The sequence below is a fragment of the Calidris pugnax genome, unplaced genomic scaffold, assembly GCF_001431845.1.
Source record: "Calidris pugnax isolate Ruff unplaced genomic scaffold, ASM143184v1 scaffold171, whole genome shotgun sequence".
In the NCBI taxonomy this organism is placed as follows: Eukaryota; Metazoa; Chordata; class Aves; order Charadriiformes; family Scolopacidae; genus Calidris; species Calidris pugnax.
The window spans coordinates 11,456,265-11,480,772 of NW_015091064.1; positions in this window are offsets into that span (position 1 = coordinate 11,456,265).

Below are 24,508 nucleotides of genomic sequence, written 5' to 3' on the forward strand. Positions count from 1 at the left end.
CCCATTTTTGTTACCAAAAAAAAAAAAAAAAAAAAGAAAAAAAAAAGAAAAAAAAAGAAAAAAAAAAAAGAGAGAGAAGTTAAAAAAAAAGGCCTTTTAACCTCTTAAAACTATTTTAAACACAGAAGGTTTTTTTAGGAATTGAAATGTGTTTGTTCATCTATCATTGTTTGCAGCAAGTAAACATGATGTCAATTAGCCTTGCTAATGTGAAATCATTACGAGTTCCTGGGTGGGAGAAAGAGTTCATCAGCTCAAACGTACATTGTGTGTGTTGCAATATATCCTACTGTTGGGTAAGAACAATCTTGGATGTTAAACTAATTAGTTTTTGTCTGTAATTTTCCACACCTAGGGTTTGAAACGTCCAGTAGTAATTTGCTAGTGGAGCACCAACCAGCCCCATAGATGAGTTAAGAGACAGTTGTACTAGAACCCAAACAAATGTAGAATAAAAAGGTCTTTGCACAAAAAGCATTTAAAATTGGATGTTATTAAACCTACCATTGTCCAATAAACTTCAGCATAACTGTTAGGGGAAAAAAAATCGGCTTTTAAATATCAGAAAATCCACTCTACCTCTAATGAAACACTAGAGTAGTCTTCGATGGCTGCTGTCTGAAGCTAATCCACGGACCAAAAGGGAGATTGGGGCACATAATGAAAAAATTCCCAGTTTCTGGTACATGTGCAGTAAATGCAGAGTCCAAGGCCATGGAAAAACATAGATGGGTCTATGTTAGTCTTAGAACACTAAACAAGAAAAACTTATTCTAACTAATCTAAGCCTGCCATTTCAGAAATTGCATGTTAAAATTAGTAACTGGTTATAAAATGCCAGGGGCCCATTTCTGCTGATGTCATTATGTTCAATGGAAAGGAATGTGATAGTGGACTGCAAAATCATGAGTGTGCTGGTCTGAGTGAAGATGTTGATTTTCACTGTCTTGTGAGGTGCCGTCACCTGAGACCAGGGTGAGTCAGATTTCCAACAAACAGGTGGAGTTGGTTCTTCACCCAGATAAGGAACTTGTGGAATTCCTCATCATAGGATGCTCTGCATATAAAAAATTCCTAGGGATTCCAGGGGAGGAGAAATAAATACTCAGAAAAAAACGTCATCTAGTAGTTACCAAATATATAAACTACAATGGGCTCAGGTCACCCACTAAGCACAAAACAATCAGATGCTGAGTGAGCACTCAGAAGTCTTACATGTAGGCTACTTTCCCCTAGACATTTATTATAGCTGCTGTTGAAGTCAAGCGACTGGGTTGGACATACTTGATGCAGCATCAACTCTGTTCTTTCATGCTTACTGTATTCCCTTTTCTGCAGTCCATTGTAACTGGATCTATAATTTCAGAACATTCAGAGAACACTACCTTGAGGTCAGACCTGGGGCTGTTGCACTTACTTAAAACCTTAAGTGAAGTCCTACCAACTGTTCTGTTTTGTTTTGTTTCATCTCCCCAACCCACCTTCAAAATGTTACCATCCCTAGAGCAGTCATAGAAAAACTGATAATGAAGCAACTTCTGTGCTGCCAAAGATAAAATGAAAGCAGTGTTGATTTACATTAATATACCAGGCTGTAAAACTATAAACTGCCATGGTTCTGATACTGTTTCACCTACTGCCAGTCTTTCCATGGACACATGAATTCAGGTCAGTAACTTCTTAATCCAACAGATATAATAATTACGTATGTTTGAGTCAATATTGAGTGCAATATTTATAATTAACATAAATTAAGTAAAATAAATGAAGTAAAGGTTCAATTCTATTTGGTATATCATAGTATATTCTTACCGACAGGATTTCTATGAAGTTTTTCGAAAGCAACTCAGCAATGCATCCCTCCTGGACAGACTTTCTTTATGCTGGGCAGACATGTTGATAGAATAATGACAGTGGTGGTAGAAGTACAATCACCGGTCTCCAGTTTCTTCTTAGCCAAACCTTGTGATCAATGTGCTCCCTCATGAAAAAATGCCTCATAGCTGCCTGATTTCAACACTGTTGCTAACGCTCCTTATCCTGAAGTGTTGTCTTTCTCTGCCTTGTATGGTCATCCCATCTTCCAGTTCTCATATGCCTCCAGCAGTTCTTTCAGCTTGTTCTTTATTCAGCCTGACTTCCTCTAGGAACTTCCATAATAATTAAATGTTGTTCCTCTTTCTTCCATCTCACCCCTCAAACCTCACCATCTACTCTTAAGAAACCTCTCTCTGGATGGCACACCTGTCTCAGTATTACTAACTAGTCCCTTTTGATACCAATCACCCATCATACCACTCACTGAATAGTTCAATCTGAGCGTGATTGAAATTATTCCTTAGCTCTAGATAGCCAAGTTACTACTATCCTTTTTCAATGTTGTGGACACAACTACCATTCTGCCAATCACTCGAACTTCTAACATGTTTTTTTCACTTTTGATATCTTAAATCCAAATTATTCTTAATTTTCTTAAGTTTGTTCTGCATGCAATATTAATCTTTCCCTGTCCTTCCACACAGCCAAAGCTCTGGTCCTGCTTGCTGAGTATCCTGCTTACTGAGTACACAACAAAAGCAGCCTTGCTTTGTGATGAAATGCTGCTGTGTACAGCATTTCCCTACCCTTTGATCATGTGCTGCTCTGTTTAGTTTGCTTGTGACTCCTCTTCACTATCAAATTTATGTTATTTGTTTTGTGTTCATAACCTAATCCCACTTTATCTCTCCTTCAGAAACAAGAGATTGTCTCCTGCTTCTAATCAGCTACTGATAATACCCTCCATCACCCACTTGATTCATTTTCAAGCAGTTACTTTCATGTTGTTCACGCTTGGAAGAAACACTCCAAAGTAACATCATTGCTTTCCTTCAAGTCCCTTCTCCAAATCTGTCTTTTGACACTCTGCTTATAAGAATATTTTGTGTAAATAAGCTGTAATAATACTAAGATTGTTGCCTATCGATATTGGGTTTTTTCCTTTTCTTCCTATGCTGTTGTTTATCTTCTTGCTGTTTCTTGTCTCCTGCGTATGCTACATGCATTTTTATGCAGCATCCTTTTGCTAGTATTTGTAGACTACTTCCCTTCATCAATTGAGGTCAGTCTTCTAGTCTCTGGATCCTACTGAAATATGAACATAATTGCAGTAATAATAACAACTTAAGGTTCTTCTCAATTTTCATAATTGTGCTTCTTTATACATGCACAGATCTGTACTGACTGATCTATTTTCATAGCAGTTGATTGACCAGAATGTGGTATATGCTTTTCCTCATACACTTGTTATCATGGTTAATACATGGTATACTGAAGCATAAAGAGATGAAGGATAATGTTCAGAGTATCTGTTTTCCAACCTAGGACATACTTAAGCTTTAAGGCTTAAGGAGAGCAATTTCATCTATTAACATTGCAAGACATAAAGTTCTGTCAACATCTTTGTTTTGGACAACAAAAACCTACAGATGTCCACACACTCACATCCTAGGCTGAAGAATTAGATGTTAAGCATCACCATGACCCAGAATTCAGTGAGACAGCCTTTAAGTACCTCAAGCACATTAAGTGCACTTCCATGCCTTGAGTTGCCCAGTCTGTTTGCTGTACTTGCACTTTCATTAGTGCAAACCAATAATCTGCTTTGATAAGCAGATAGTGCAATGACTGTATTTGTTTCCACACCACAACACTGGCCAAGGACAAGCTGTTGCGGTGGGCAAGACCTGTAGCACTGCATAACAATCCAGGAGCTATCATCTCATCATAAGGATGCACAAACCTAAATACCCTGCTTCCCGGAAGTACACTCCTGAGCTACTGAGGTAGTTCAGGGAAACAAAAGGTGAAGAGAGATTTGAAGGCTGACAGCCCTACAGCTGGGAGCACGAAATCCTCAGGATAGGAAAATAACTCTATCTTCAAATAGAGAAACACCATTCTTCTTGGACGAGAAGAAGGAACCCTTAAAATGCAATCATCACACTGTGACCTCTATTTGAATGAACTCAGGAAAAAATGTAATATGTAATCACAATTTTGAAGGTTTATTAACTTCAAAGAATCTTTGTCTCAGTTTATGTTCCTTTTCCCCTCAGGTTTCACTGTGATGCCTCTGCAGTGAAAAGCTGTATTTCTGTAAACAATATTGGGGTTGTGGCTGTTATCATTTCACACAAGACCCCTCTTGCAGAAAGAGCTTTGGAGAATATTGGACTATTTTTTTAAGCACCTTTGACAGTCTGCTGTGCTGAGTCGAAAGATTTCAAGGTACATTAACTTTAACAAAAGAATGTCTGTGCCATAAGCCCCCATTTCGTTTCAAAATAACGATAGCTGTTTTAAAAACATATATATAACTTAACCCAACTTCTTTATTTATTATTATTATTTATTTAGAAGGTCCCTCAAGCAAATCCAGATAGAGGCTGATAGGATGGGATTTGCAGGAACAGGAAGAGTTTCAATTTTGCTTTGAATTCAACATAATTGAGACTGTGGCATTTGAAAATGTGCAGTCTGCAGATTAGATCATGTAGTTTCCCACCCATTACTGACTCTCCTCCTCATGGTACATGATGTGCTCTGCCTCATACACACATTCTATTTCATTCTGCAGATAATCAAGGGCAAACTTTAGAACCTCAGGAAAAGGCTTTTTCACAGCACACGAATTGCATCTTTAGTCTTTGCATGCCAGAGAATTCTTCAATTTGTTCCATGGAGATCTGTTTTCTATGTTATTCTGGCATTCTTCTAAGCATGTTTTCTCCCCAGGAAGAAGAAATTTCTATTACTGTGCTCTGAATCCATTACTCTGTTAACTCTTCAAAATAGTTAATCTGGGTATGCTTAAAAACAGAAGAAAAAGAATTAATATTTTGTGATTTTTCACTAAAGTGATGTGGTTTTATTTATTAGAATTAATACCTTCTTACCTCTTTAAATTTTTCTGAAACACAAGTTTTGTTCCCCCTTGCTCTGAATTTCATACAAATTTATGACTTTGTGTACTGTTATTGACTTCCTGCAGCTTCACATATGTGCAGCAGTGAAGCTTCAGTAGTTTGCTGTTGTGTCACAACAGTTTTCAGCTTTTTAAATTGAACAAGTATACTTGAGTCTATGTCCAGAATTTTCCAAGAAGAAAGACTCGAAAATTATGACATTATAGAAGAGTGAAAAAAAATCTCAAATGAACTCTTTTCTCTAGCATTTTTCTATCCTCTGTCTCTGTTCGCTCCATATCATTGCATCATAAGACATCATTCCCATTTTCCTGGAAATTGAGCAGACACTTACAGCAGTGCAAAGTGAGTGTAAAATGCCTCCAAATCAAGATAGCAGTTTTATACTCATTTTGCCTGGTTGAGCAAATACAATCACAGTTGTCTGATAGCCCACACTACCGCCCAGCCTTCCTGTTCACATCAGGAATACTCCCTATCTTATGATGAGAGTGGAGTTTAAGTAGCTTGTGGCTACATCTGTATAATAAACAAAACATGTAAGTGCTTATTTTCTGGTCCTGTACTTTCTAAATCAAAGTGGACTTATCCAATCTATTTACTGAGAATTATCCTTTGGCTCTGCCAACTCCCAAACCATGTGTGGAAATTTTGAAGATGGTGTTAGTTGGCCAGACATCATACTAAAAATTTACCACTAGAGAGAACCGAGTCTAAAGCTCTGGTATGTTTTCTGATATTGTTAACTAATAAACTGGGTCTTGGTACTGCTAACTCTGTTAAAATGGTCATCTTTTTTTCATCAAAAAAGGACCTCTACTGACCTCAACTACTTGTCTTTGGTTTTTTACCTTACCTTTCACTATTTTGTTCTTCTTTATGGCTGCTGTTGTCTATTGGTGTCCTGTTTGTGTCTTTTGCTTTACAGTTTCCTGGCTTAATTTCTGCTGTGGCCTAACTGATCAGAACAGCCGAGTGTTACATACACCATGTGTTTAGCTATTGGGTCACCTCAGTATATTCCTCTCAGACTTTAAAAATACTTTGCTTAACCCGTTCTACAAGCAAAACATGTTTCCTTCCATGATCTACTTTATTTGTGCAGTTTAGTCCTCTCCCTAAAAATTGGCCCATGAACTGTCTTCTGTCCATTTAAGGTTTTCTGTGTACATTTCTCCAGTAAGAAATGAACAGAAACAGAAATAAAAAATTAATGTCTCCTAAATTGCAAATTCCAAATTTACTTCACCTGTCGGAAATGAATCACAAAAGAGTTAAATAGCAAAATAAGGTGAAATCTTTGCTGACTGTGCTGGGATTATTTGTAACCTAAATTGATTCTCCACCAGCTGTCTCTTGCCAGAAATACACCCACCAATATTCACAGAGAAGAGTTCTCCTGCAGAGGTGGTACTTCGCACTATTAGTCTTATAAATAGGGATGAAAACCTAACATTTATATACCTTATTTTTTTCCCATTTAAACTGCCTAATTCAAAAGAATGCACATAAACATGTTCAAAGCAGTTTAGCAAAGTTAGCCTTTGGTGTATGACAACGCACAGGTGTATGACTTACTCTTCTTGAGACACAGCTCTAAAACCAAGATGTGGAATTTAATTGCAGTAGGTCATATAAGGCTTGGGACTAAAATGGAAAGATATCCTCCATCTAGATTCAGATTTGCTGACATAGAGACAACAAAGGTCCTACATTTGTAATGGAAACTTACTTATGTGCTCTTGACTATAGCAATGGATATAATTTCTATCATAAGTACGGCAGACTGTAAACATATCATATGAATCATATGTGCTATTATTACTGTAAACAGAAGCTAAAATCCCAAACTAATACCAGTGAGTCAGAACTGGGCAATGAATGATTGCTCAGAACCATGAAACTGATTTTTTTCTGAGATCTTTTTTCTAAATAACAACTTGATGTACAAAGTGCTGATTTTGAGGGTGTTCAAAGAACAGATCTACATCTAAAGGCTTGTGGTTCAGACTTGTCTCTAATTAAGAAGTGTCCTGAAGCGAACAAAGGGCCACACAGTAGGAAATATATGCTTGCAGACACCAATTCACACCTGTTAATGATTAGTTTGCAGACACTACCAGATGTGCTATTTATCTGATGATCAGAGTAATTGAAATGAATTGCTCTGAATCAGTCATGTGAAATTGTCCCAGTTAAGTAGATGTGCTGTTTCTCTGTTTTCTTATGGAAAAGATGGACCTGATCATTTCTTTAACACTGTCCTTTAATCATTACATAGTGCTCCCACAAAGAGTCTGAACTGCATTCCATACCCCACTCCAAATAAAGACAGTCAGTATACCTGTACAGAAAGTTTTCTGAAGTCTGACGATGGATAAGACCTCACAAAGGCATTGGTTAGTGGTAAAAACAGGTCACAATTTTTATCACATAGCTAAAAATCTGCAGTTCAATGCTTAAAAAGTCAAAAAGTGAAACCCTGGAGGGTTACAAACTTTCAGAGCTCACTGCCAAAGGAACATAGGGGTGGCAGACAGTATCAGCATACCCCCAAAACATGGAAAGTGGAAAAAAAAAACCTTCATGGGAGTACAAGGGGGAAGCACTCCTTTCCAAGAGACCTAAAACCAGCTATAGTATCAAAACCTATATGACTACTGACACACGGTCTGTTAAGGGACAAATAAGCAAATAGGAGGAAGTCCATTTTGACTGTTCTGTTGTCTACATCTACAAGAAAGACCAATCACATCAGCCCTCAGGAGAAAGACTTGGGGGTGTTGGGGGATGAGAAGCTCAACATTAGCTGGCAATGTGCACCAGCAGCCCAGAAAGCCAACCGCATCCTGGGCTGCATCAAGAGAAGGGTGGCCAGCAGGTCACGGGAGGTGATTCTGCCCCTCTACTCTGCACTTGTGAGACCCCACTTAGAGTACTGTGTCCAGCTTTGGAGTCTTCAACACAGGAAGAACATGAATCTGTTGCAACGGGTCCAGCAGAGGTCCACGAAGATGATCAGAGGGATGGAGCATCTCCCCTACGAAGACAGTCTAAGAAAACTGGGGTTGTTCATGCTGAAGAAGAGAAGGCTCCGGGGAGACCTTATAGCGGCCTACCAATATCTGAAGGGAGCCTACAGGAGAGCCGGAGAGGGACTCTTTGTCAGGAAGTGTAGTGACAGGACAAGGGGTAATGGTTTTAAATCAGAAGAGGGAGATTTAGATTAGATACCAGAAAGAAACTCTTCACTGTGAGAGAGGTGAGAACAGGTTGCCCAGGGAAGTTGTGGATGCCCCATCCCTGGAAGTGTTTAAGGCCAGGCTGGATGGGGCTTTGAGCAACCTGTTCTAGTGGAGCTCTAGTGCCCATGGCAGGGGGGTTGGAACTTGATGATCTCTAAGATCTCTTCCAACTCTAACCATTCTATGATTCTATGATTCTTTGATCACAGATTCAGCATGTGTTTCATGCTGTGAAGTCCATAAGTAGAAAGGAGGATCAGATAGGCTAAAGTCTATGTGTTATCTAGGCAAATATAAAAAGGATATCATTAAACATAGTATATACACGGTGACATGGGTTTAAATTCTTTGCTGTAGTGTAAGGTTTATTTTTATACTTATATATTGCTCCAGGTCTGATGATGCCTTTGCTTTAGACTGTGGTTGTTTTTTTAGCTTTTTGTAATATGGTATTTTTTCTGCTATCCAGATAATCTGTCACAGTTTGTCTGTGGCAAGTTTAAATTTCTTCGTATCTCCAGCACAGTCTAAAGAGTACTGGTCCTGGTTTGCCAAGTAAAAAGGAAAAAAGCCCCATGGAATATTTAATCTGAGAGATCAGAGAACTGACACTAAGAATGGACCAGAAACAGAGGTATTAAAAGGCTTTCAAACTACGGTTTCCTGTAGATTTTCTCAGGGACTCTGTGCACATTGAAAGTTCTAGCTGCAGTCTTGATGGTAATAACTTCTAGTTCAGTTTCCTGCAACCCCTTGCCAGAAATACTTGTCTGGTTCTATTTCTAGACTTACAACCCCATGTCTGTGATTGAATTTCCCTCAGGCTCATGACCCCATGTCTTACATGAGGTCATAACACTTCATTTGGGAGGGTCACTGTTCCTATCTGAACTAGAACAAAGAAAGTTTGCTCTCAATTTTGGTGTATTTTATCCCAGAACACTGCACTTCCAGCACTATTTATATGTTACTTAATGATCTCCATTGTACTACTGGGAAGCTGAAGCTCATGTGACCTGTTTAAGCTGTTATGCAGCAAGAGTGTAAGAGTTGGAAGAAGAACAGAAATCTCCTAGCTCCCTGTGTAGTGTGCTGTCCACTGGACCATGAGCAGTAGTTGGCAGATATAACTAACAGCGCTCAGCATTCTGTTGGTGAAGGCTTATTAAAAATTCTAATGATTTGTGGTTTTGTCCCAGGTTATTTATCTTATTTTCTCTCTTTCTCTCTGAATGCTGGAAGGAGGTAGTCAGCATCATTACACCCCAGACAATTGAGTTGATTGCTTTTTTCATAATAGTATTTGAGAACAGAGTTCTGCAATTTTCAGTAGGCGACAGAATAGACAGAAGAAAAAGTGAGTGCTTTAAATAGAATTACTACAATGCTCCTTGCAAAATGTTCTTCATTAACCCTTAATAAACAGCGCATGCTCAGCTATTGGCATAAATTTATTCATTTAAGTTAGCAGTTTTCTTTCCCTAGACTTTGTTACAGGAATATTCTTGTCCTCCCTCATTCTGTGTTTTCCTTTCTTAAGAAGACTATGGTGAGTAGTTCCTTAAGGTATGCCTGTGTCTTATTTCTCACTGACACCTTTCTTTTTTCATTCACTCTCAACGTCTTTCATTTTCTGTATATTTCCTTCTCCCCTTTCTTCTCCCATTTTTCGTTCAGTAGTATATGCCATCTATCTGTTCACAGGAGTATTAAAACTAGTGATAAGCCTTAAAAGGATATGCTTTTAAAATAGTCCACTGTCTGGACTGAGGTAGGTTAGATACTCCAGTATTGCTCACAAACTTGCTTCCTAAATCCACCAGTTATACAGCTTCCACAACCATCTTAGTCAGTTCACCCACAGCTTAATTAGCGTTGCCTTCAAAGAAATTTTCTTAATGTCAGATTTAAGTCTACTGAAATCCATCGCTTCCTAGTATCTCAGTGGGCAATAGAAACTATGTAAACATATTTGCAAGCAAAACAAGCTAGGAACTTCTCTCTGTCCTTAAGGGGTGCTGCATGGATTATACCTACATGGCCAGAAATCTCTTACTTACCAAAATTATCTTCTCCAAACAGGCTACTGGAAATGGTCCATGGCTTGTGCCACACAACCAGCGTCCACAGACTTGAGGTGTGCCGGAGCCAAAACTGTGCCATGCACCAGGCTAAAAACTGAACACTGTGGACAGCCAAGTGCCCGTGCTCTGCCTGTGCCCTGGTCCTGTTTCCTTTACTCATATAGATGTGCCAGGAAAGAGCATGTTCTTGGGGAGCAGCAAGAGCAGATCTACTCCAAGAAGGAGACAGAGCTGGGGGCTGTCGACCACCACACCAGAGGCAGCACCATCACTGACTGGGAAGGGTCTTGCAGCATCTGAGCAGAACTGGGTTGGCAATGGCAACTGATCCAGGATGCAGAGCCAGGGCTCATCCAGGGAGTGGGAGCAGTAGCAACAGGAGGCCTGGAAACATGGGTAGGTCTGAATTAAAATTACCCCAGCATACAGGTAACTGGGCTGCAAGGAATTCACACCTTTTACCTCTTGCCCCAGATATGGGAAGTGGCAGAAACAAGAAGACCACAAACTGGTAGATGTTGCTGCACTGTTTGTTGTGCACATATTTATTTGCTGTTTTGGCCCCCTACATCCTGACAAGATAGATTTGATGTGTTTTAATTACCTGTTATCCTCGCCCAAACACAGATCCTCTACTGACATTGCTGCTTCTTAACTGAAAGTGGGAGTCAACAGACTCCTTTAGGGGAGTCACTAGTCACTTTCCCAGGAAAAAAATACATCTCCCATTGCTGTTCTAGGGCATTTAACCAATCTGTGATATGTGACAATGAAACCTTCCCTGTCTTTACCCACAATTTTTTCCAGATTTCGAAATCACTGCCATTATTTCAAGAAGCATATAAACACAAGTAATAATAAATCCTGAATATAATTTCCTGCTTGAGTTTCATCTGCTTTCTTGGGCTGGAAGCAAACCTTCTATGGATTTCTTCTTGCTTTGAAAGTCTGTTCATATTTATTTTCCACTCCTACACAACACTTGTTGTATGTCTATGTGAAGTTTCCCAAGTTTATAAACCATCCCCTTCCCTCTTCAAACCTTTAACATCTTTCTTCCGTGACTGGTAATTTTCCATTCTCCAAATACTAGTCCTCTACTGAAAGTTTAGAAAGAATTGGTTCTCTTCTCCTTCAAAAATATTAGTAGTATAATTATTGTTCAATAAATATAACTTAACTTGTCACTAAACTCAATCTTCTGCCGTGGTATCAAGTTCAAGAGAAAAGATAAGATGCTATAAGCAGACTGTGTGCTCAGTCTGGAAGAAGCTTCAAAAATGACACAATTTTATTAGTTCATATCGTGACTAGAATTTGTAATTGGTCAGAAGATTTCTTAAATATTCACTAGACGAGTGACTTGGTACTATTTTGGTAATTCGTTAGTGTTATGGACCTGCATTGCAGTTCATCCTAGAATCACTCAAATCAGCTCAGTACTGAAGCTGGCTCCAAGGCTCGCACATCCTGACCTTGTCTTCACTTATAAGAAGGGCAGAGATCAGGCCCTGTGTCCTACAGTATTCTCTCAGGACTCCTCTTTACTTTGTGTTATACTCATTACTGTCATTACTGGCTATTTTCCCACTCTCTAGCTACTTAAAATTATCTCTAAATAAATATGCCAAATCCAAGTGCACAAAAATACAGAAGTGATTTAAAATAATGATTTTTTGACTTGAAGCATGGGAGGCCATTTATAACAAGAGATGGTACTACAGGAGAGCTGGAGAGGGACTCTTTGTCAGGAAGTATAGTGATAGGATAAAGGATTATGGTTTTAAATTGGAAGAGGGGAGATTTAGATTAGATACTAGAAAGAAATTCTTCACTGTGAGAGTGGTGAGGCACTGGAACAGGTTGCCCAAGAAAGTTGTGGATTCCCCAGCCCTGGAAGTGTTTAAGGCCAGGCTGGATGGGGCTTTGAGCAAGCTGGTCTGGTGGAGGTGTCCCTGCCCACGGCAGGGCGGTTGGAACTTGGTGATCTCAAAGGTCCCTTCCAACTCTAACCATTCTATGATTCTATGATTCTATCAAAATGAAACTCTGTTTAGATTACTGCTTTTCTGATCTAAATACCATGTATTCATATGTGCTACATATATACTGCTAGGTTATGTGATAAAGCTCATCTGCACACACACAAAGGACTTCAGAGAGCCCAAATAATGCCCTGCCAGGCTACTTCCAGGTCCATCTCAGTGACCATTAGACCATTACTGGGGCCATCGACCCATAAACGGCCACCTGCATAAGCCCAGAGGAGAACAGGGGCAAAATAGCAGGCAGGAACACAGATTACAGACTGACAAGGAACCACCCTTTATGTTCTCCTCCCAGGGTTGTCCCAGCAAAGCCATCAGACTCAGTGTTCAAGCATGAAAGTCATCCCCATACGTCACTGGAAGCATCTCTCCAGATCACCTTTCGGACTATGGGGGTTGCTGCCTGGGGGTGAGACATATTATAGGGTTCAGAAAAAAAGCAGTTCTGCATCATATTTATGGGATGTTTAGGGAAGGAACCAAAGACAGTACAAGGAAGGGGTTTATTTGATTTTAGGAGGAAAGAAAGTGGGAAAATAGACGGATAAGGGAATGAAAATTGTTGGGCACTTGTAAATAGTTTGCTGGTCAGTACATGTGCCTTACTATGCCCTGCCTCTGACCAGAACAGTCAGTCCTGTCTTCTCATTACATTCCCTTCAAACTCTTTCCTGAGTGAGACTCCATGTTGTGTGTACACATGTGTATGGGGCTCTTATTACAGCAGCCAGAATCAGACCACAAGCTGGACCGCAATCCCGTGTGTCTGTGGTGCCAGCAAGTGGAAGAAGCACAAGTGTGCAAGCACTAGTGATGATCAAACTTGACTAGTGGGTAGGTGAAGTGGCCTGGGAGCCCCTAGGAGTAAGAGCACAGGGGACAAAAACTATGGGACCTGAGTAGTCCTGGGTAGGTTTTTGTGTGTGATGCTCTACCAGTAACTGGACAGGGCTACAGTTTTTGTATGTCTGGGTGCCAGCAACTGGGGATACTGGGATCCAGGGCCCAGCTACTGGACAGACTGAGTGTCTGAGTCCAGTTGCTGGAGGGATCCTGCATACATATTGTACGTATGTATACGTAAATATTTTCACTAGTGGACTTCCATCCTGCCCAGCCAGAGAGCGGAGCAGGATGAGGCTATTGGTGTTGTCTCTGTTGGTATGTGTGCTCTGTGATCTGTGTGGCCAACCGTGGGTATATGTATGTGTATATATATGTGCATGTATACATTTTTTCATATATATATATGCATATGTGTAGTGTATATGCATGCTTTGTATGTGTCTGTCTGCTGGGAATATATCGTCAGTCTCATTACTGGTTGTGCCTGGGAACACAGAGCAGCAGCAGCCTAACCTATCTCTGGCAGCTGGATCTGGCATGATATATTTTCCTTTAACATATGCAGTTATGCAGATATAGATGTATCATATATACACTGACACTTTTTCTCTATGCAGGAGTGTGAGTTTTGGAGAGGCAAATGGCTCATACAGAAACAACTGTCCCTGGAATGAACAGGTAATGGTTGATAAGTGATGTCTGCGTGCCAGGTGAAGTTGAGGGGCTGAAGGTTAGGATCACGGTTATATCCCAGCCTCATAACCTCTTGTTTGTACCATTATGTCAGTCTCTTAGCATAGTAACAGAATGAGTTGAGCAAGGAAGCAATCTTCATTTCATTCTTGCTTTTTCATAACATTTCAGGGTCTGCTTTTTTCCTTTTACTAGCCACAATATGCTTTTTGCCATCTTTCAGCAACCACAAGAGCTGGGATATATGCATATTTTAATCTTGACTGAGCTTCTCCCATAATCTCGTAACTCCAGGAGGATTTAACATAATTCTCAGTGATTATTTCCAGTGCCTGTCTTTGCAGGTGGTCATTGATTTCCTGAGCTTCAGCAGAGTGAAATTGATGTCTAGCCTACACTAGTAAAAGGTTTACTGGAATAGATATATCTCTCAGTACAGCTAATACCGGCAAGCACTCTATTATGGATGCAGTTCTATTGTGGAGGAGAAAAGTAAAAGGTTTTCATCCATTTTTTTTCTTGGGAACTGCAACACTGCTAGGCTTTTTGCTAACATTGAGATATTATTCAAAATTTCACCCCTAAATGATATCGCTAGGTTTTAGTCATAAATCTGGCTTGATTTTTCTCAGTCTCTCCACTCCCCATATGGAGCTAGAAAACAGCAATGAGAGCTGACAAGTGGGCTTTAAATCTACAGAAAGCAAGCAGCAATGTTCTTTGCTTCCAGTCAGAGAAGACAAGCAGAACAGCAATTTACCCTTGGCCTGAGTGTGGAAAGCTTTCTCCAAAGCATGCCACCAGGCTCCTGGATTTTAAACAGAAATTTATGGCTTATGTACCTTGGGAAGTTGGGCAGACCTCTCAAGTGTCTTCTTTTTCTCGGTGAGACAGCACCGTGACAGGTAACACGACAAGGGCACAGTGGGTGATGTGAGACAGGAGGAACTACCGCTCAGGACTGCATCCGAGGAGCTGAGCCCCTTGGAGGAGGGGATCCTGTCAGCTGGCAGAAGGGCCAGCAGCAGCACAGCACTGTGACCCCTCCAGCTCCATGTTTCTGCGCAGAAAGCATCAAGAAGGAGAGAACTGCACAACCTCAGGAACCTTGACGTGTTTTATTAGTGTACAGCATGCTAAAGTGTAAATTTAAAGTGCAGTAACTATTTCTGCCACACTTCCTGTGTGGACATTGGTAGAAAGAGGTGTCGTCATGATGAAGACAGGAGGTCTAGCTAAGAAGATTAGTTCATATGTGGTTGATTATTGATCCTGACCCTTAGCCTGCATTTGCCTGTGGTAGCTTCTGACTTGTTCTGTACACAAATGACTGGTATAGGTAAGCCTGGTGAAAATGTCATATGTCATATATATTCTACCGTGGTTTAAATTAAGAATTGTTATAGGTATTAGGAAATGTGAAAATGGCAAACACATAAGGCTTATCCATCCTTTCGTAAGCATTCAGGGCAAAACTGTCCTCGGAAATAATTAAGAATGCCATGCAGAAACCACATTGGGAGAGTTATTAAGGGTATTGTGTGGATTAAATGCCTCTTCTTTGTCTGAGCCATTCGATCTTTCTGTAGTGCAAAACAGCTACACAACAGGATAGTTAATGATTTGGGTCTACATAAAATCTCAGGCTTATAGCTCATTGAGTCTGTGGGGAAGAAAAGCTGGGGAAAGCAGACTAGAGGGGCTGGCATTGCTCCTGGATGCAGAATGTACCTGGGCTAGCTTTTAATCCTCTTGCTTGAGAATTGCTGGCAGGACATCTGTGACCACAGAGCACACAGAATGGGTTCACTGCACTTGTACTGATTTTTTGTGTCAAGCTGGATGTCCGTGTTACAGATGTTATGCTCACAATTGCAAACTAGTTCTAATGTATCCGCACAAGCTGAGCCATACCTCAGCTGCAGTCCTGTAGAGTTTGCAAGATGCTATCTTTTAGCTTAGGGCCATGAGCACTGCTAGAGGTTTTTCGTTTATTTTGAGTGTTCTTTTGTTTTTCTGAGCAGATATATATGCACATCTACTGTTTAAAAACAGTCTACTGCAAAACTTTTAAGCTGAAAAATGGCACTAAGAACAAACCTAACTCTGTGACAGTACTTTCTTTTTAAAATAAAAAATCAGCCTGGAAATTGTAAAATCTGCTTGCACTTGTCACCATGCCAATGATTCCCAAATTTATTTATTTAATAACCAATTAAGAACACGGTGTACATATAAAGCATTAACCAAAACCACTATGTGACAAGTAAAGTTGCAAATGCTATGCCTTTTTTGATATACCATTTGCTGTGACTTTTTTTAAGCAACACTTTTGCATGTGCATTATACTGTATTCAGGTTTATTTTTTAATAAAAGATAGAAACAAGGTTCTATAGCACTACATCTGTTAAGTGTCTAATGAAAAATCAATAGCAACCGGGTACCTTATTCCAAGAATTGCTTTTAGAAATTCTACCCAAGGGATATTTGTGAAAGGTAGGCTTAGTGTCTTAATTCCCACAAAGTCTGTAATTGTAGCCTGTCTCTTCTTCTTTGACATTCATTGCAATACCTATAAAAAACTTAGTAAAGTGTGCTCATAAAAATTTAGTCAAGTTTTATAAGCATTACAGTAAATACAAACCAAGAAGAATCTATGGACCATCTCTCAAATGTACAGCAAAGAGAAACCAAGAAAAAACACCAATAGCAGGTTGTAAATAAATGGCATTCTTCAGGACACAGACTAAGCAGCACTATGTTTGTTATAATACTGTAATTCACTGGATATATGCAGTCGATTCTCTTCTTATTTGCACTACAGTAAATCATGAGTTTGCTTAACTAAATTTGGGTTGGGGGATTTGCATCCTTTTGGTCTACTGTGTGTGAAAAGAAGAATCCATGCCTCAATGTATACATTTATTTTCTGAAATTAAATAGAGTTTTACAAGAATAAAAGCAATAAAACTTTCTATCCATAGAATCAATATCTCTACAGTTAAAGTCTTATAGCTATTAAACTAAACAAATGAAGTTTTAGGGCAGAATTGATAACCAAAAAACCCACACAGTGGCAAATTGGCCTTTGTTCTTTTCAACAAAGAAATATAACCTGAGATTTTTTGCCTTGGCTTATTAAAATTTCTTTACACAGATTGTTAGCAGTAGAATAATTTTTAGATACTTTACTTCTGAGCAGTCAGTGATTAAAAACAAGGTACCTGTATTTCTTTTCCTGTTAATTTTAGGCCCTGTCCAGAGTTTCCTACTTTTATATAAAGTAGTATTCTGCTGCTCTTGTACTTTTTCAGAATACTGTTATTTGAATCTTCAAACTAGATTTTGACTGTGTGCTCAAGAAAACAAAACAGTTGCTCAGAGGAATGTATACATAATTTTCAGTTCATTTTGTCAATCAGTTTATTATATTTCAGATTTTCTCTGGGCTGCACAGATAAAATGAACACTTAAAGAACAAATACAAATGCAGGGAGCTAGAAGTTCATGCAACAATGCATAACGGACATTAAATTTGGATGCCAAAAAACAGCATTATGCAAAGAGAACTTTTATAAACTGTTGAGAACCATTTTGCAACCTACTTGAAAATTGAAAGTTTCCTTTTCTGCTAAACCTACTGAATCTGTAAAACTTGTCCAGCACCTCCCTGGGGTCAGGGGTGGTTGTATACCTCCTGGGAAGTAGCCCACCACCAACTCATAATCACTGGGGAAGTGCTGCTGCCATTGCAAAGGAGGGCCTGTGAAACAGCTTCCTAATCTAAACCATATCTAAGGGTAGATATTCAAGGAACTACCTACTAAGGCTACTAAAATAGCATGTATACACCATATACTGTGGTCTGCTGAAAAGATGCCTGAGCCAGCCATACATGGGCTGGCTTTGAATACCAGAAGTAATCTAGCCCAAGGAGTGCTGAGCTTAACCAGGTTAAGAAATCATACAAATTAGCTCATAGCAAGCCAATTCCTGTACCTTAGATACTTTACACAGCTCTAGCTCAGGCTTCTCAGCAGTCCACTGCAGTACAATGTGTCATTTGTTTGTTTAGCTTCACAGATGTAGGAGGGTGGTTTTATACACTTAAAGTTCAGAAGGTTTGCAGAGCATGGACTGCCACTGGGCAGTTCTCTTCCTTCCAGGGTAATTTTATGACTTTGCAGGAATCAAGGCTTCAGCACCATTCTCTTAAAAAAAAAAAAAAAAGGGGGGGGGGGATTCTCTGTGGGGTTCATTTGAGTTTCATGACAATTTACTGGTCATAAACTCAGAGCTGCTCAAGCTTTCTCCTGATTTTATTTTTGCTAAGAACTCTAAAGGAATTTTGCTGTACCAAGTTATTCAAATTTAGAACATAATAGAAGCATAAGCTCTTATCCAGCAGAAGCCATATCTGCCTGCATTAAAATATCTAACGCTATTTGCTCAATCTCCAATTTACATTTATCTATTCAAACACAAGAAAGGTCTGCAGGCTAAAAAAGAGAAAAGCATTCCACGGCTCCGACATGCAGAGCACACAGACAGAATGGAGTCCTTTTCCTGTAATGCTCTGCATTTGTCTACTAATGATTCTGACAAAACCAAATATAACCCAGCCCAGGACCTTAAAAGCTGATTTGAATAAATTTAAAGCAGCCATGGGATGGATGCTTATTATTATTCATAGTTCCATTAGACATTGCTTCGCCTCTCTATGTTCCATATTTAGAACTAAGATTCAAACTATATATTTTTGCCATTAGTTTTTTCATTTGAGCAGCTTATTTATGCTATGCGGAGTTATTGTCTCAAGAGTGCTGCTATGATAGTGACATTTGCCCCAAGCCTCACACCACGCAGTCCTAGATATGCCCTTGCAGCAAAAGGGGCTAAGGGGATCCTGCTCTGCATTAGGAGGACTATTGCCAGCAGGTCGAGGGAGCTGATCCTTCCTCTGTACTCAGAATTGGTGAGGCCACACCTGGAGTGCTGTGTGCAGTTCTGGGCTCCTCAGTGCAAGAGACGCATGGAAACACTGGAGAGAGTCCAACGAAGGACCACTGAGATGATTAAGGGACTGAAACATCTCACGCATGAGGAAAGGCTGAGAGAGCTAGGACTGTTCAGCCTGGATAAGAGAAGGCTCAGGGTGATCTCATTGATACAAATAACTGACAGGAAGGGAAGCGAAGAAGATGTAGCCAGGCCCTTTTCAGCAGCGCTCAGTGACTAGATCAGAGGCAATGGGCACAAACTGAAATGTAGGTTCAGGCCCCTCTGAACATCAGGAGAAGTTGGTCCTCACAGAGACATTGAAAGGAAGTCAACTTTTCGCATAAAAAATAAAAGCTCAGTACAGCGTAACATATGTATAAGCTTAACATTATAAAGGAATAACACTTATGTGCAGGTGATTCCGATTTAGCTCAGATGTATTCCATAACTGATAAAACAGATATACAGTATGTTTTGCACTTTTACCAGGTCCACAAAAAAAACCCCAGGAACTAAACTCAAACTCCAGGATGTCCATTCAGTGCCACAGCTGTAAGAACACTCTTCATGCAATTTATCTGCCACAAATCTCTGGAAGCAGTTACACTGTGATTTTGGGCTTGTCTTAATCTCTTTTACATGCTTCTTCTGTCCTGGTGACACACTGTGGAAAGATCCTCTTATTTTCTTTCTATGAAAGGTCATCGGAAAGATGTTGCTCCATTGTTCATTATGATCAATTGGGTTAATTGGCATCAGATCAAATTGGTTCCTGATGTCAGCATGATATCATTTTATTAAGGAATTTTTGAAACACTGCAATTGGCAAGTCCATGTTTGCAATGTAAGGGTTAAAGACATATCTTTTCTCTGAGATATTCAGAATATCTCATTGCAATTCAGTAGGAGGATGACCTCTGGTTTAAGGCTAAAAATCTGGTTTACTGTCTGATTGGGTTTTATATAAAGTTCCACATAATTCTAGTTAAACCATGATTTGTAATGCTATGGCAAATTATCATTCAATTAGACTTAACTCTCACTGAAATACCCATATATAGGAAATAGTGGAGATTCATGAAGGAGACTGCACAGGGTATGGATCATGTTCTCTTTATAAACACAGATGGACATTTCATTACAAATCAATAGGATATAAGTGATGCCTGAAACAATTATTTTAATATAGGTAATTCCCAAAAGCCCTAGCTAGAAGTAAATGCTTGTCACTGAGCCAGGTTGTGTCACCTTTATGAACACTGAGCACTGCTTTGACTCCTAAATTAGGAAAGAACAAGTTTTTGCAGAGTTACACAAGTAGGCCTACTTAATGAAAGAAAAGTACTCTTAGGCTAAATCTTACGTATTCTTTAGAGGCCCTGGGTCATGATCCCTCAGGATTGTCACGGAACTCAGATCTTTACCTCATAGACATCACCTTTGGCTTCAGTGTTTATATAGTTAATGCTAAAGACATGGCAATGGCTTGTTCTTTTCTTAGAAAATTCATGAGTAAAATATAAATATAAGTTGATATCAACAACTCTCTTAATGTCATGGCAATTAACCTCAATCATTTCTAATTCAGTTCAGTCATTTTGGGGGGATATTAAGTCTACTCCTCCATGGAAGTTTCCAATTCTGGTTTATTTTTTGATTTATTCTGTTCTGATGCACGTGTGCACAGTCCTTAGAGACATTTTTAGATTTATCGTTTGAGAAATAAGTATGTGTTTATTAATACTAAATTTTTTGAAATGGCTTGTCAGCTTTAGCTGAGCTAGATACATTACAGGATACAATAAAATATCTTTACTTGTGTTAAATTCCAGCTTTTAGGCCCATCATTAGAAGATGTTATTTGCTTAAAACTGGTTTCCTCTATCAATGAAAGGTTAATAATGTGAGTTGGCCTAGAATTGTATGAAAAGCAGCAAAGAGGGTTTAGTTAGGCCATCTTATCTGTCTGATGTGTTATTGACTTCAGCGGATATTCTCTGCGGGATACATGCACCAGGCTTTTGTATGTTGAAAATTAGGTCACGTTCTAGATTTTGGCTTGTCTTTCTTGAAGACATGGCATTCCTATCTTCTAGCTGCAGCTATTGTTTTCTAAGGAAAGTAAATACTATTTTACAGTTGCAAAGGACTTTCTTTTAGAAATAATTCCTGAAATGTCCAACTCGGAGGGTTTGAACTACAGCATAATTGAAGTTACGATATGAAGTTAATAAGAAGGATAAAGATGGAGTTCTATTTACCAAGTCTGGAAAATATGCCACTAGAAACCTTGAGAAAAAACACACAAAGTTGTTTTGTATATGAAGGACATTAGTACTAGTTGTTAATTTCTGTCTTACAATATTGTATATTTATTAAATTACTTTAGAGCTTCGGATGGAAGACATTTCAAATATGAATATTGCAACAGTCATCAATGCAGGAGAACCAGGTTTGGTGTCTGTAGAAGTTTTCCACTACCTGTGAGGAGCCCAGATCTGTGTGCAAAAGTTTAATACATTTTCAGTCTCACTATTAGTCCATAGATTTTTCAGTAGGAAGGTATTATTTAGGTGAGTTTGTCTGACACCCTGCACATGGCAGGCTAAAGACTTTCACCTACACATTTTAACTACTGTTAAAGAAACACCACAACTAAGAAAGCCTTTGAACTTTGTTCCAGGTATATAGGCATCAATAAGATGGAATTCTACCAGCTAATTCAAAAAGCTGTTTATTATAGTTAAACTGAAGAAGCCAACCATCTCCACATCTGAGAGTTTTAATAGATCTGTGTTTATTTCTTATGATCAAGATGACAAAAAATAATTTAGAAAGTTAGCTCTTGACAACTAGTGATAACAAGGTGACCCTACAGATGTCCAGACCTAAATAGTTCCTGCTGATACCCGAAGTGGCTTTACACTAATTCCAGTAGAGTTTGTTCAGGTCTATCAGGACCATATGCATACCAGGTATAATTTAGATTAACACTAATTCAATAGTTTCAGGGAGAATACCTAATTAATAAAAAATAGTCAGCACTCTTGTTGTACTTAAGATATAAACCATCTAGATTTAGAGGTAATCTAAATTTAAAAAAGCAATGTTTCTTTTACACTTATATACTTTTGCAAGTTATCTAGTAAAACACCCACACAGAGATCTTTTCCTAACTGTAAGAAATTATTGTCCTTTTATTACAATGCATAAAGTAACATTTTCAAGGTTTGCTATACAGCATAGCTTCATTTTAGACTGTGTTTATTTTTGCAAATTGCCTGAGACAATCTCCTTATTCAACTCAGTTACCAACAAAGGTTTCAGTTCTCCACCACCCTAGGTGGAATTTATTCCAATCAACACCCAGTCACCTTTTCTCCTTACTTATCTTCCTATAGCTTTCAGTCCCTATATATATAGACAATATTTAAATTAGTTTTGCAATGCAATCATATTTTTATCATGGACAGATCAAAGTGTATTAATATGTTTCCATAATTTAGACTGCAGATTTTTAGTAAAAAAAACAGACCACTGTTGGCATAAATGTAAGGTGAAAAATTGTTAAGCATGGCAAGGAAATCAAGGAAATCTAATTTTTCATTAACATATGTAATGCAGCATCACTACCAATATAGTCCAGTCTAAAGGACTAAAACTGAATTTTTTGTTAACACTGCTTATGTCCTGTTACGGAGGCTCAGAATATGATCAGATTCCATTTACACCAATGCTTATACCTTATTCCCCCCAGGGGCTGGGGGGAAATGCCCCTGTGTTGATGAACTCTTATTTTACCAATTATATCTGAAGTTTATTACAGACAACCTAAAAGTCTTGTTGAGGTGTTTTACTAGCCAAAAATGAGAAAAATGTTTTGGATTTATTCACTGTTGTAGTCACGTTTCAACAGTTCGCATTAAAGTGAAAAATCTCTTTATGAGATGTAGAAATACATACCAGATAGACTGGATGAGAATGAGGATTCATTGATGCATCTAACGGAAAGAATCAGATATTAAAAAAACTTTTGTGGTTTATTAAATGTTAAAGAACTGTGTTCTAAAAAAGATAAAAATTCCTAGTGAAAAATGCCCTGTGAGATTCAGAAAATGTAACAGTTCTCTTACTCTACTAAAAATGTAGTTTGGTGACAGGGGACTTGAAAGTATGGGTGGAGGATGAAACTAATCGAGTAGCGGTCATTCAAATGATAAAATGTGACTTCAAGAGCTGTGTAAAACTGGATTAAGCAAAACAAAATAGACACATGAGAAGGCAACACTCACAAGTTTGTTCAACACCCAATCCATATTGAGGGGGTTGGATGTCTATGGCTGAGGACCTGTCTAGAGACTCAACCACGAGATAAAAGGTACTGTATGGCTGCCTCTGACCTGAATCATCAAGGAGTTTTGTCTTGGTCAGCCAAGTTATTCAGGTCTGTTGAACACCATGACTGCATGCATGTCATGCAAACACACTTGTCTTAGGCACTCTGCACCATTCACATCCTCTTGATAAAACTAATTTAATGTGAGGTGCCTTTGACCAGTTAAAAATAATGATGCCTGTTAATCTTATTAAACTTCAGTTTTACAGACTTATTTCTTAGCAAAATACCTCACTCAGTCCAATTTCCAGAATAAAGGTGGTTAAACATAAGCGGTGGCACAAAATCTGTAAGTACAACCCAGCCTCTACATTAAGAATAAAAAACTCAGAATCTTAAAATAGTGAAGTAGTAGTAAAAAAATGTATATAAAAGTGGTGATGGAATAACATGTTTACGTGCATCAGTCTAAAATGATGGGGTGCTCTGTATGTTAGTACTTTTTTCTACTGTAGTTACAGTGGAAACAAAGCTGTACTGGCTCAAAAGTTGTACATCGAACTGTTTTACTATACACAGAAAAGCTGTTTTGCAGAGTTGGCTTTTCCTGGTAATTTTCTGAACTACTCTTTCTCCTTGGAATTATTATTATTAGAGTTTTTTGCTCCTGACAACTATATTTCTTTAATCATAGCTTTCAGAACATCAACTTTAAAAAAAAATATATTAAAAAAAGGTTTCAGTCTATTTGAAATGTTCACATCTGGATGCACACGTCACACCCCATTATGCTGTTCTGAAGTGTATGACAGTGTCTGGACAAATATATATATTGTGTTTGTCTTAAAGCTACCCAAATTAGCAGTCACCCATCCATCCTTATACTCTACATTTATATAAGGCAGGGACTCTCTTACACTTAATTATCCACATGCTAGTGTGGGCAAATTTGGCTGCTGAAGATTGGTAGTGTTTGGTATGGCATCTGAAAATGATGCTTTGGATCTGTGAGAAGGTAGATGGAAAAAGTGAAAATGAATCTCTTGTTGTGATAATGAATTGCATTAACTTACTTTGCACTCAGAGGAACACCCACATTTTTGGGAATAATCTATTCTGCCAAAAATCTTTTATTTGCATCCCTCAGGAGATATTGTAAAACATTGTTCTTTGTCAGATTTGAACAGCAGTGATTGACTGAGATGTTTGTATGGTTCATCCACTGTAGATACCTCTCCAGGGAGGAATCCTATCTACCTTTCCCCTAGACAGATTGTTATAAGTTAG